General features: G+C 47.9%; 1 protein-coding gene across 2 annotated transcripts in view; it reads left to right on the top strand.

Moving 5' to 3' along the window:
- FAM234B (family with sequence similarity 234 member B) overlaps positions 1-12,500 on the top strand; it is a 254,974-nt gene that overhangs the window by 131,778 nt on the left and 110,696 nt on the right. The window lies entirely within an intron of this gene.

Genomic DNA, 12,500 nt, shown 5'->3' with positions numbered 1-12,500 from the left:
AGTGGTGCTCCTCAGCTACGAACAGAAGTAATGTATTGGATGTACTAGCCAAGAAGAGCGACGCTGAAGTCAACCTATGAGGAGCAGCAGGTGGGATAAAAGCCCTTTTAGTAAATACAACATGTCTTGCAGACCGCGCATGTGCGCTGCCAGGCTCGACCTAAAAAATGGTCTTCAACCTTGGTGTCCACACAATGCGTAATAAAGGTTTTAGGCAAAATATGGGCAACTACCAGCTGGCCAAATGAAACATACCTTGTATGAAATAGTGTAAAACGCCCAATCTAATCTTTAGTTGAGAGGAGATAGGCTTAATAGAGGCCTTGTTAAGCCCGCACATAAACACAAAACTGCGAGTATAAGTAATTAGTGAGACAAAATAAGAAACCTCAACAAATGAAGTGCACAAGGCACTTACCATCCACACATAACAATGGCTTTGTATGAAAGTTTCCAACAATGTGCCAACCAGCTTGTGTTTGCAGTTCTAAATAAATAACAGCCAAAAAGTAGAAAAACAGAAAGGAACTACCAACAAGGCATGTACTTTAGTAGCAGTACGGTCGGCGTCCATCTTACTAGTGGAGATATTAAAGGCAAAGTAAAGGTAAATAAAAAAGGGGCAACCAGATGGGGGGAAAAAAGTAAGAGAGAGGCCACTGATTTGTGAAGGAAGTCTAAAACCACTCATGTTACATGGAGATATGTTCCATGTTGAAAAATTGTTAGAAAACATTTAAATCGTTTAGGTATATATTACATGTTGCAATACTTCATATAGACACAATTTCTAATCCAGTCCATGTACAGAGATGTACACTAAACAAATATATGGTTATAGTTGTTGTTGTGAACGCAATACACAGCCAGTCTCAAAATCTTATCTGAATAATCAGAGTACAATCTAAAATATGGCTACGTCTTGGTAGCACCTCTAATGGTGCACATAGTTATACTAACAACAGCAGTGATTTTAAATATATACTAATGTTCGATGCAAAGTAATTATTTACGACATGAGCCAGATTGCATAAACAAACAACAAAGGGTCTTGTCTGAGTCGAGACTCTCACTCATTGATGTACCAAGTGAACGTATTACGGTATTGAACACCTGTAACAGTGTATTAACCCCCGAGTCATTAATCCAATGAGGTATTCTATAGGGGGAAATATCTTGAGAGGTAGAGAGAATCAATTAACAAATGTTGCAAGCGTAAAAATACATCTGCTACCCTCATGTGTTACGTGTTACATTCTGAAAACAAGAGAGTGCCCAAATTGCAGTTACCCAACATATTGATTCCTCAAGAGATAATTATTCTTCCAGAAAAACGTGGATATCAGTATCAACATTCAGGCCCTCGTCTACTGCTCTGAGTCTGATAATCCACCTAATCTCAAGGTACCTCATTGCCAGGGTTTTGTCTCCATCCCTGGGCATGTCTCCCATAACATTAATACCATTGAAACAATTTTGGAATTTCCCTTTGTCCGTGGATGATATTGTAGTGTACTGCAAGTGGGTAATTACTACTGTTATTTCTTATGGCACAGAAGTGTTATTGAATGTGTTCCTTTAAAGGTCTTACTGTACTACCAATGCATATGAGTCCTTATTCAAAAATAATGCAGTAAACCTCATATCTGGTGTTACAATTAATGAACCTTGTTATCCTGTGTTCCCTCCTGGTGTTATATTGAAAGGTAATGGTTGTATCCTTCGAACAGAAACAAATGTTGCATTGTCAAAATTTATAGAAACAAATATGTGGTACTGGTAACCAAGTTCTATGGGTGCTTGGTTTTATATGACTGTAACATAGGCCCTCATAACAACCCTGGCGGTCGGTGTGAAGGCAGCAGTAATACCGCCAACAGGCCGGTGGTAAAAAAAAAAAAATGGGATCACGACCACGGCGGAAACTGCCAACACAGCCAGCCACTTTAACACTCCGACTGCCACGCGGTAGCAACAAACACCACAGCGGTAACCGCCAACAAACAGGGGGATGACAATGTACCGCCCACCCCATCACAACCCACCAATCCTCCAGCTTTTCCGGGGCAGTACCAACGCCATCAAAAGCACGGCGGAAACAGGACTTGGAAGGGAAACCACTCACCTCTCGACACTCAATGAAGAACCAGGACGCCATGGAGCCCGAGCTGCAGGTCCTGCCCATGCTGGTCTACCTCCTCATCTACCAGTAATATGAAAGGCGGTGGCGACGACCACAGTGAGTACTGCACCTAGTACACAGGGGAGGGGTGGGGGGGGAAGAGAGTGACACACACATGCAACACCCCACCTCCACCCACAACACCATACACACAAACACATGCATCAACATTACATTTACACCCTGTAACCCCCTGGAAGAATGCAAGGACAAAAGGAATTGAGTTAAACAGTGATATTTTAGAAATAGGCAGATATACGTAATAAATAGAAAAACATTATTTACAAAAATATACAATATGTACATAAGACGGTATATTGTCCATTCAAAATGTGCGTGGGCCACTGGGCCAAAAATCATGGGCCAAGCCCACACTTGACTTCTGCCTCAATACGGAGAGAACACTGCAGGGACATCAGGTCGAAAACACACAGGCACTTCAGGGGGATGTGGATGGGGAGGGCACCTCTGCCAGAAGATGGAATAATGCCACTGCTCCTCGAGGGGGCTCCATGCCCACTGCTTGGTCATGGGGAGTGCAAAGCCATAGTCTATCAAGTCTCTCAAGTGGGTGGTTTGCCCACTGATTGCTCTTGGGGAGTGCAAAGCCACAGTTTTCCAAGTGGATGCCTTCTTCCACTGATTCTGGAGGGGGCTTTGTGCCCAGTGTGCTTCATCCTGCCAAGGAGGGGGTGAGTGAAGTACTGGGTTTTTCAGAACCCAGTGGTGCCAGGGAACACACCCTAAGACTTCGAGTCCTTCCTGTTTCAGACTACAGAAACACAGAGTCTTCTTGGTGAAGTCAAAGATCTTGTTTATTGGCTGCAGCCCATAACGGGTATCCTAGAAGTACAACACGGTGTATATTCTCAGGAGACTGCTCTCTTTGCAAAGCTAACCTTCTCTTTTATACAAAATATTATGCTTTAGGCAAACATTCCTTATTTTACAGTTGACCATTCACATATTTTCACTACAAAGAAATAGCAGGTTTATGATGACAAGCCCATATTTCAGTTTGTCCAGCCCTCAATCAATTACCCGGCAAGGCTTAGTACTTTCATCAGATATCGACGGACCCCCAATATAAACAGGCACCTCCTCCTTGTAAAGCAAGTCATAAAGAAAGAAACAGGGACAGGTGTGTGTAAGATTAGGCATGGTTTGTGTGTGATGAAAGGTTTTATGATGTGTTGTGCTTTGATACTAATCTCATTTGGCCACTGGGAAAGAAACTGGCCGAACAGGTTTGGCTTCAGGCAGTGGAGTCAGCTTGCCCAGGTCACAGAGGAGTCAGCAAAGATGTCCGTGTCCTTCAGACTCTTTTTCAGCATTAGACATTGGCCTATGTGAGGGCAATCACAAAATGGCTGTCGTTTAAATGGAACACGAGGTTTCAGGACGGAAACTCTGATATTCGGGTGATTTCGTTACCCGAATAGGAATACAATGCTTGTGCATACTATTCTAATCATTTCCGGTCTGCTGATACCAAAATTGTTGTGATACGACGACGCTTATAACACGGGTCCAGAATTTTCAGTACCACATGAGTGGATTCCTTCTTCCACTGGTTCTGGAAGGGGCTTTGTGCCCAGTGTGCTTCATCCTGCCAAGGATAGGGTGAGTGGATGGATATCTCCACTGGTTCTGGAGGGGGCTTTGTGCCCAGTGTGCTTCATCCTGCCAAGGATAGGGTGAGTGGATGGATATCTCCACTGGTTCTGGAGGGGGCTTTGTGCCCAGTGTGCTTCATCCTGGATGGTGCAAGGTCACAGTCTCTCACCTGGGTGTCTGAGGCACGAGATTTGCGGGGAACAGGTTGCATGATAGTCCATGGTGGCAGGACTAGACTCCATCCTGCTGGATGCTGTTGTGAGGTGGATGGCTGTTGGGTGGGTGGGTGCTTGCGTTTGTGTAGTTTGGGAGGAGGAGTCACAGACACAGTGGGAGAGGACACAGGGGACATGTGCATGGATGTGGGGGTGGTGACTGCCAGTGATGGGTGTGTTGTGATGGGCGTGCTGGTGATGGAGGTAGTGAATGAGGATGTAGTGCATGCAGGTGTGAGTGGAGACGCTACTGGCAGGGAGGTAGATGACGAGGAGGTGGGGGACATATTGGAGGCAGTGGATGTTTGTGTGTCTGCATGGGGATGGTGCTTGTGTGAGTGCCTGTGAGATGAAGTATGGTGCTTGTGTTTGCCTGAGCCACTTTTGTGTGTTGACTTGGGTGAATGCTGGTCTGAAGGTGTGCTTGGGATAGGCTGGGGTTTAGGGGATTGGGACTGGGTAGAGGAAGTTGGAGGGGGAGGCTAGAGACAGGGGCATGGGCTGCCATCAGTGCTGAGGCCAGAGCCTGAAATGCTCTCTGTTGGGCCGCCTTGCCAGAGTGAATGCCCTCCAGGTATGCATTTGTTTGTTGCAAACGCCTCTCGACACCCTGGATGGCATTCAGAATGGTTGACTGCCCAACAGTGAGGGATCACAGGAGGTTAATAGCCTCCTCACTGAGGGCAGCAGGGCTGACTGGGGCAGGGCCTGAGGTGCCTGGGGCGAAGGAGATGCCCACCCTCCTGGGTGAGTGGGCACAGGAAACACAATGAGGGGCTGCTGGGAGGGCGGTGCTGGTAGTAGGATGGCGGCTGTACCTGTTGTTGGGGTGGGCACAGAGGTGTCCCCCACCGCCAGGGAGCTTCCATCAGAGGAGGAGTCGCTGTCTGTGGTCTCCCCTCCTGTCCCTTTTGGTGGTGCTCCCCTCGCCCTCCGTCCCACTGGCCCAGGGGCACCCACAGTCCACATCCCCACCCAGGTAAAACCTTAATGTGCGCAAAGTAATGAATCAGATTTTGTACTCACCCCCTTGTGGCTGCTGTGATGCCCTCAAGCGCCCATCCAACTCTGGATAGGCCACCGCCAGGATGCGGAACATCAGGGGGGTCATGGTGCGACGGGCACCCCTTCCTCGTTGGGAGGCCAGCCCCAGCTGGGCTTCTGCCGTCTTCTTTGCCCAGTGGCGCAGGTCCTCCCACCTTTTGCGGCAGTGGGTACTCCGCCTGTCCAAGATTCCCAGGGTCCACACCTCCTTGGCGATGGCACACCAAGTACCCTTTTTCTGGTGGGCACTGACCTGCAGGGAAAAGACAGCAGAAAAAGGATTAGTCATACTGTCCGGACTGTCATCCTCATGGCTCACCATATCCCTCCCATCCCCTTATGCACATACATTGACCACCATACATGCAGTACTCTGCTCAGGACCCCTCAACCCTCCCCCCCCCCCCCCCCTACATGTGGCTTACACACACAGCACTCCATACATTCATGGCCCATGCATCATGCTCACAGTGTACTCACCTGTTTGTCTGGAGGACCGTAGAGTAACGTGTACTGTGGTAGGACCCCATCCACCAGTTTCTCCAACTCCTCCGCAGTGAAGGCAGGGGCCCTTTCCCCAGACACATGAGCCATTGTCGCTTCCAGACACAGGTCACAGCAGCACTTGCAGTGTAGGCCATCTCTTGTTGAAGGTCAAGTAGCAAGTGAGTGAACATATAGAAAATGGCGGTCACGTCCACAGCAGTGCGTACATCACCGCTGTTGTACATCACCATTGGCTCCTGGAACCCATAGGGCCCAATGATAACCAATGCGAAGTTGCGCGGCGGCTTTCGACCGCAACGGCGCACAACGCCAGCAGAATTACCTCATTTCCACTTGTCCCTCCCCACAGGTCAGGCAGCCGCCATTTCAGGGGGGCACAAGGCATGGCACCCAACTGCGTCACAGCAGACACTGGCACAGCAACGGACTGTCGGATTCACATACTGGTTATGTAAATGAAAAAAAAAAAAACATTAGTGCAAATCATGTGTGAATATGACCCTCTGCTCACCGTTTTCTTCCATAGGCTTCAACCGCTGAGGCTGAACATGAGATGGCGACATCTTCCAGTGTACAGACCCCTGGTGGACCTTGGGACAATGGAGGACAGACACATTATCATAACCTACAGACTTGATCGGGCCACAATCCAAGAACTGTGTGCCCAATTGGAGCCAGACCTGATGTCAGCTATCCGCCAGCCCACAGGTATCCCCCCTCTAGTGCAGGTACTGTCAGTGCTCCACTTCCTGGCAAGTGATTCCTTCCAAGCAACAGTGGCCATGGCATCAGGGATGTCCCCGCCAATGTTCTCCAACGTGTTGACCAGAGTGTTGTCAGCCCTGCTGACACACATGCACAGCTACACCGTATTGCCCCAGGTGGATGATTTGGCCACTGTGAAAGCTGACTTTTATGCCCTAGGACATATCCCCAACATCATTGTTGCCATTGATGGTAAACGTGTGGCATTTGTCCCCCCGATTGCCCCCAGCCCCCAAAAGCTATCACTCTATGAATGTGCAGATGGTGTGTTTGGCGGTCCAGTACATCTCTAATGTGAATGCAAAATATCCTGGCTCTGTGCATGACCCCTTTATCTTGACGAATAGCAGCATCCCATATGTGATGGGCCAACTCCAGAGGCACCGGGTGTGGCTAATAGGTGAGCCCAAGGTCCTCACACTGTACAAGTAGGTGTCTGGGTATTTGGTTGTCCCTAAGGGTTAGTCTGTGTCTCACAGGTATCCCTCAATATTTTCAGGTGATTCTGGTTACCCCAACCTCTAATTGCTACTGACCCCAGTGAGGAATGCCAGGACAAGGACAGAGGAACGTTACAACGAGGCACATGAGCGTACAAGGCGGATTATTGAAAGGACCTTCGGCCTCCTGAAGGCCAGGTTCCGGTGCCTCCATCTGACAGGTGGATCCCTGTACTACTCACCGAAGAAGGTGTGCCAGATCATCGTTGCATGTTGCACAACCTGGCCTTGAGACGCCAGGTGCCTTTTCTGCAGGAAGATGAGCCTGGAGGTGGTCTTGTGGCAGCGGTGGAGTCTGTGGACAGTGAGGAAGAGGAGGCAGAGGAAAAAGATGTTGACAACAGAAGTAATATCATACAGCAGTACTTCCAGTGACACACAGGTAAAACACTGTAACTTGACTTCACTTTTCAGTTTTCTGTTGGACATTGTACATGGCAGCCTGATTTCCCTATGTCTATGGCTACTTACTGTACCCTTTGGCATCTCTATTTTCAGATCTGTGTCCTACTCCGGCTCCTGCTATATGTACTGCTGCCCACCAAAGGTCATCCCAAAGTATATTTACCTGTACATATTACTTGCAATGCTTTGATAATGTTGAACGAATACATATTTCAATCATTTGACAAACACCCTTGGAACAAATACAAATCTGGAGTCTATTTAAGTGCTCATAAGTAGAGGGGGATGTGCAGTGGGCTGGGGCTGGGGGTGATGGTGGAGGAAAGTCCAGGGTAGAGTCCAGTCTCTTGGTATCACAGGTGCATTGTCCAATGGGGCATAGGAAGGGGAGTAATGGCAGTTCAAGGTGGACAGGGGAAGAGAGTGGGACAGAAGGGTGACAATCAGGAGAGTCTTAATTCCTGGTGGGGGTCTTGGCAATGTTCTCGGCTTCTGCCTGGATCGCAGGGACCGTTTGCAGGGTGGTTCTCCTTATGCAGGGGTTGGGGTGCTGGTGGCCTGTTGGTCCTGTGGCGGGGCTTCCTGTCCACTACCGGAGGTGGAGGGCTGTTCTTCGGTGTGGCTAGTGTCAGGGGCCCGTTGTTGTGCCACTGCCTCCCTCATGATGTTGCCCATGTCAGCCAGCACCCCTGCAATGGTGACCAGGGTGGTGTAGATGTTTTTGAGGTCCTCCCTAATCCCCTGGCAAGGTCCCTCCTGCAGCCGCTGGGTCTCCTGCAACTTGTACAGTATCTGGCCCATGGTCTCCTGGGAATGGTGCTATGCTCCCAGGATGTTGGAGAGTGCCTCCTGGAGAGTGGGTTCCCTGGGCCTGTCCTCCCCCTGTCGCACAGCAGTCCTCCCAGCTTCCCTGTTGTCCTGTGCCTCTGTCCCCTGAAAAGTGTGCTCATAGCCACTGATCCCAGGTCCCTGATCGTCCTGGGTTTGTGGGGTTTCCCGGGGTCCCTGTAGTGGTGGACACACTGCTAATTGACGTGTCCTGGGGACAATGGCATGGGCCTGCTGGGTGGGTGCTGTGCTGGTGTTTCCTGAGGGGGAGGCTCTGTAGTGGTATGGGACTGTGACAGGGTAACCGACTGTCCAGGGGTCCCTGATGGGCCAGGTTGGTCATCCTGATCCAGGCATGCAGAGCTGCTGTCTTCACTGTGGGCCTCTTCTGTGGGGGGACTGGATGTAGCTGGCACCTCCTCTCCAGTGACATTGAGTGGGGGTCCTGTGGGGATGCAAAACAGTGTTATTGTATCTGCGTGTGCCATCTTGTGCATGGGTGTGTTTCCCTGTATGATTGTGATTTCCCTGTCAGCTTGGCCTTGTGTGCGTGGTGATTTTGTGGGCTGGGTGAGTCTCTCTACTGGGCATGCTGAGGTGATGGGTGTCCATGCAGGTCTGTGATTGGGGTCCATGCATTGGTGTTCAATACAGGGCTTGGTATTGGGATAGGTGGGTTGTAATAGTGGGGTATGTGTGAGGTGGTGGAGTGATGGCATGCAGGTAGGGTGGGGGGAGATAGTAGTAAAGATTTGACGCACCAGAGTCCAGTCCTCCTGCTACTCCTGCGAGGCCCTCAGGATGGATTATTGCCAAGACTTGCTCATCCCATGTTGTTAGTTGTGCGGGAGGAGGTGGGGGTCCACCGCCAGTCCTCTGTACGGCTACCTGGTGTCTTGCAACCACAGAGCGTACCTTCCCCTGTAGGTCGTTCCACCTCTTCCTGATGTCATACCTAGTGCTGTCCCACGGCGTTGACCCTGTCCACGATCCTCCGCCATAGCTCCATCTTCCTTGCAATGGACATCTGCTGCACCTGTGATCCAAATAGCTGTGGCTCTACCCGCATGATTTCCTCCACCATGACCCTTAGCTCCTCCTCTGAAAACATGGGGTGTCTTTGGGGTGTCATGGATGTGGTTTGAGTGGGATGTGTGGGGTGGGGTGTTGTGTTGTGAGGTGAGTGGATGGTGTATGGGTGATGATGTTTTGTGCCTCTGATTGAGTGGGTGCTCCTGGCTTATCTCTCTGCTTGCTATCTTTTTTTTCGCTGTAAGGGGTTTTGGGTAATGTCGGTGTGTGTTTTATAGTGGTGTGGGTGTGGTGTATGTATGTGTTTCAGGTGTGTGTAGTCTGAATTGTCCAATGTGATGGTGTCTTGTAAAGGTGTGTGTATTTTGAGTTGCGGCAGTGTGTGCCACCAATGCTTTACCGCATTTGAAAGACCGCCACGGTGATTCGTGGGTCGTGATACTGTGGGCGTATTCCTGTTGGCGTAATGGTGTGGCTTTTGGTACCGCCAGTTTCACTGACCTTTGGTCTGGCGGACTTGTGTGGGTGTCTGTATAGTGGCGGATTTCTCAGTGTGGTTCATAATACCGGTAGCGCAATACCGCCGTGGTCACGGTATGTTGGCGGCCGTCGGCATGGCGGTAGGCGGCATTTAACGCCAAGGTTGTAATGAGGGCCATAGTGTTTCCTTCAACGTTCATCCTCTTGTGTCTCAGTTGCGGCCTTCAGGATAATGCAACGTTTGTTGCTATGCAAAGGATAAGACCATTACCTTTCAATATAACACCAAGAGGGAGCACGTGATAACAAAGTTCACTGACTGTTGATACTGATTCTACATTTCTTTTAGCACCGTTGAACGCTGTATAGGTGAGGACTATGGCTACTTTATGTGTATACTTAGAGGTGTCGGTTTGGGCACTCCTCACTCGCTGCTAGATTGAGCAGTTGCACTTTTTAAAAAACAAATTTCACTTGTTTCTAATTGCACAATGTAACCTTATATAGTTTATTGCCAGCACTGTCTATAAATAAGACTGCACCACTTTGGCTGTATTTCTTCATCACTTGCTGTTGTGGATGATGTGGTCATTTTTTATATTCTTTGCCCCAGTACCTGTATTGTCGAGTTGATTAGTCCCTTTTAAACCTCCATGATAGCTTCAGCACTATCCTGCATCCAAATTAAATATTGGTATTTCTTTATATTTCAATGAGGTACCAAACTATAGCCTTTTAAGCTTAGAATATTGGCACTAGTCGTAGACTTCAGGTACAGGTTATTTTTTTTAGCATACGTTTAAATTTGTATCGTCTAATTGCTGGCTAACCATTCATTATTCACTCACGGCATGGGATTCTGTTTTTATCGCGATTTGGCTCCCTTTCCTTTTCCTCTTCTTTAGGCTTGGGATCTCTTGTTACTATCATGGACGATATGCTCCCTTTTTCATCACTTTTTTATTTCATTACACATACTGACATGATTCTAGAGCACTTTGTAGAACTTAGCATGGCCAGTGTACTAGTCACAGTCTGTTTCAGGCTTTCTATACACGCACTTGGCTTTTTATTCTTTAGAACTCCAAATGTGTTTTTTTGTACAAGCTGGTGATGGTGGCATAACAGTTGCTTTTCTTATCCCTATGTTATTGTTACAATTGTGTAAGATACCCTGTATCTCTTCTTTCAGCCTGGAAAAAATCTAGGTGACGAAACACGTCGGCTGCCTGTCTGTAATAGATTTCTCGCAAGAAATGGGACTAACTGTGAAAAGAGTAAATCAATATCAACGTGACTCTGAGATTGCACCACTTCTCTATTGGTCAAACTATTGGACCATTGGACTTTGTATTTTTCTGTTTATTAGCTTGCTGAACTGGGGTCTCTCCGGTTCTGGCTGTCTCTCCCTAGGTGACAGGGTGTGAATACCACGAAAGCACCAACTTTACTTTTTGTGTTATGATTTTGCATATCTGTTTCCCTACCAATTAAGTAAAAAATAAAAATTCAGGAGGATACTCTTGAAGTCTTGCCTTTCAAGCAAAAAGTAGCTACTTGTTAACACAATTTTACCACGCTTTGCCCAACAGTGGAAGATTCTAAATTGGTCAGTGACTGCCTGGGTTTTCTTGATTTAAGTTTGTTTTTTGCAGTTTCTTTTTTCACTGCTCTGGTAGTGGAATACTTGAGTGATAATTGGGCATATGCTTCCAACATTGTTCTGCTAAAGCGGAACTGGATGATTTCAGCAGAACTGTGCCTTGTGGACCATACCAAAAACTTACAGGGAGCTTAGAGGCAGCCATTTGCAAACAAATGTTGGCTTTATTGTTGCTCTCATTTGTTTGCTTGTTATTTATTAGCTTTTCTTCCTCTTCATATGTTTGCCCTTCCTGTGGAGCATTGTTTATTTACCATCTTTTTGATTGGATGGCTTTTAGCCATCCTCTACTCACGTTTAGGGAACTACGTTTTTCTTTTTCGTTTAGCACTCCACAGGAGTGTATGTGTTTTGTTATTCTCTCTCTCGAGTGTTGCTCCCCTCCCTCAAATATCCGCCGATGCGCACTCTGTCGCTTTTTTTCTCCCCCAGGCCTTAGCTCATCCATTACTCCCCCCCTCCCCCTCCCTCTTTTCTTCCTTGTGTGCTGCTTCCCCACGCTGCGTGCTCCATGTTGCTCTCTCCTCCATACGTTTAGGAGGGAGCAATACTCACTCACCATGGCTTATTTATTTAATTATTTTTTAATGTATGCATTCAACACTCGGTCTCAAGCTCGTGCGTTGAACTGCCCATTGCGTCTCGCACCTGACCCTGCATTACTCACCTATTCCTCGCGGTACTTAAAGTATTTTATTTAAGGTTTTTGTAGTACCCAGCAGCGTGGTGATGCATGCATGCACTTGTCATCACTCATGGTCAGACGTACAGAATAATGCGTACACTTTTTCAACATTTTGTTGATGCATTTTCAAAAAGTATTTATAGTTCCAGTGGCACAGTTAGCACGGTACTCAGTTGTGGGTATACCAATTGCACATAGGGCATCACAATGAAAATGCAAAAAATGTGATTAATGGAATGCTTGAATTAATCCCAGCTGCTGCTCGGGCCCTGTCCCAGGCCATTATGTTTTTTTTTACCCACTATACCAACTCATAGTAGACCAAGCGGTATGCAAACCAGCCTTGATTGTGCTCCAATGTGAACAGCCCATCCAGAATTGCCAAGCCAGGTCCTCTATGAACCGGAAAACCCAAGACAAGTTTTGGCATAACTGGACCTCTTCAGTTGGGTACAGCTTGGCTCCGTAGGCACAGTGAGCACAGCACGCACAACTGGGCATACCCATCGCAATGGAAATACAAAAATGTGATGGATAAATGCCGATGTTTGAGTGTAATGCGATCATTCCTTCCATC

Source organism: Pleurodeles waltl, chromosome 4_2, assembly GCF_031143425.1.
Source record: "Pleurodeles waltl isolate 20211129_DDA chromosome 4_2, aPleWal1.hap1.20221129, whole genome shotgun sequence".
Classification (NCBI taxonomy): domain Eukaryota; kingdom Metazoa; phylum Chordata; class Amphibia; order Caudata; family Salamandridae; genus Pleurodeles; species Pleurodeles waltl.
The sequence above is the reverse complement of the archived record's forward strand: the minus strand, read 5'-3'. Positions and strand labels throughout refer to the sequence as shown.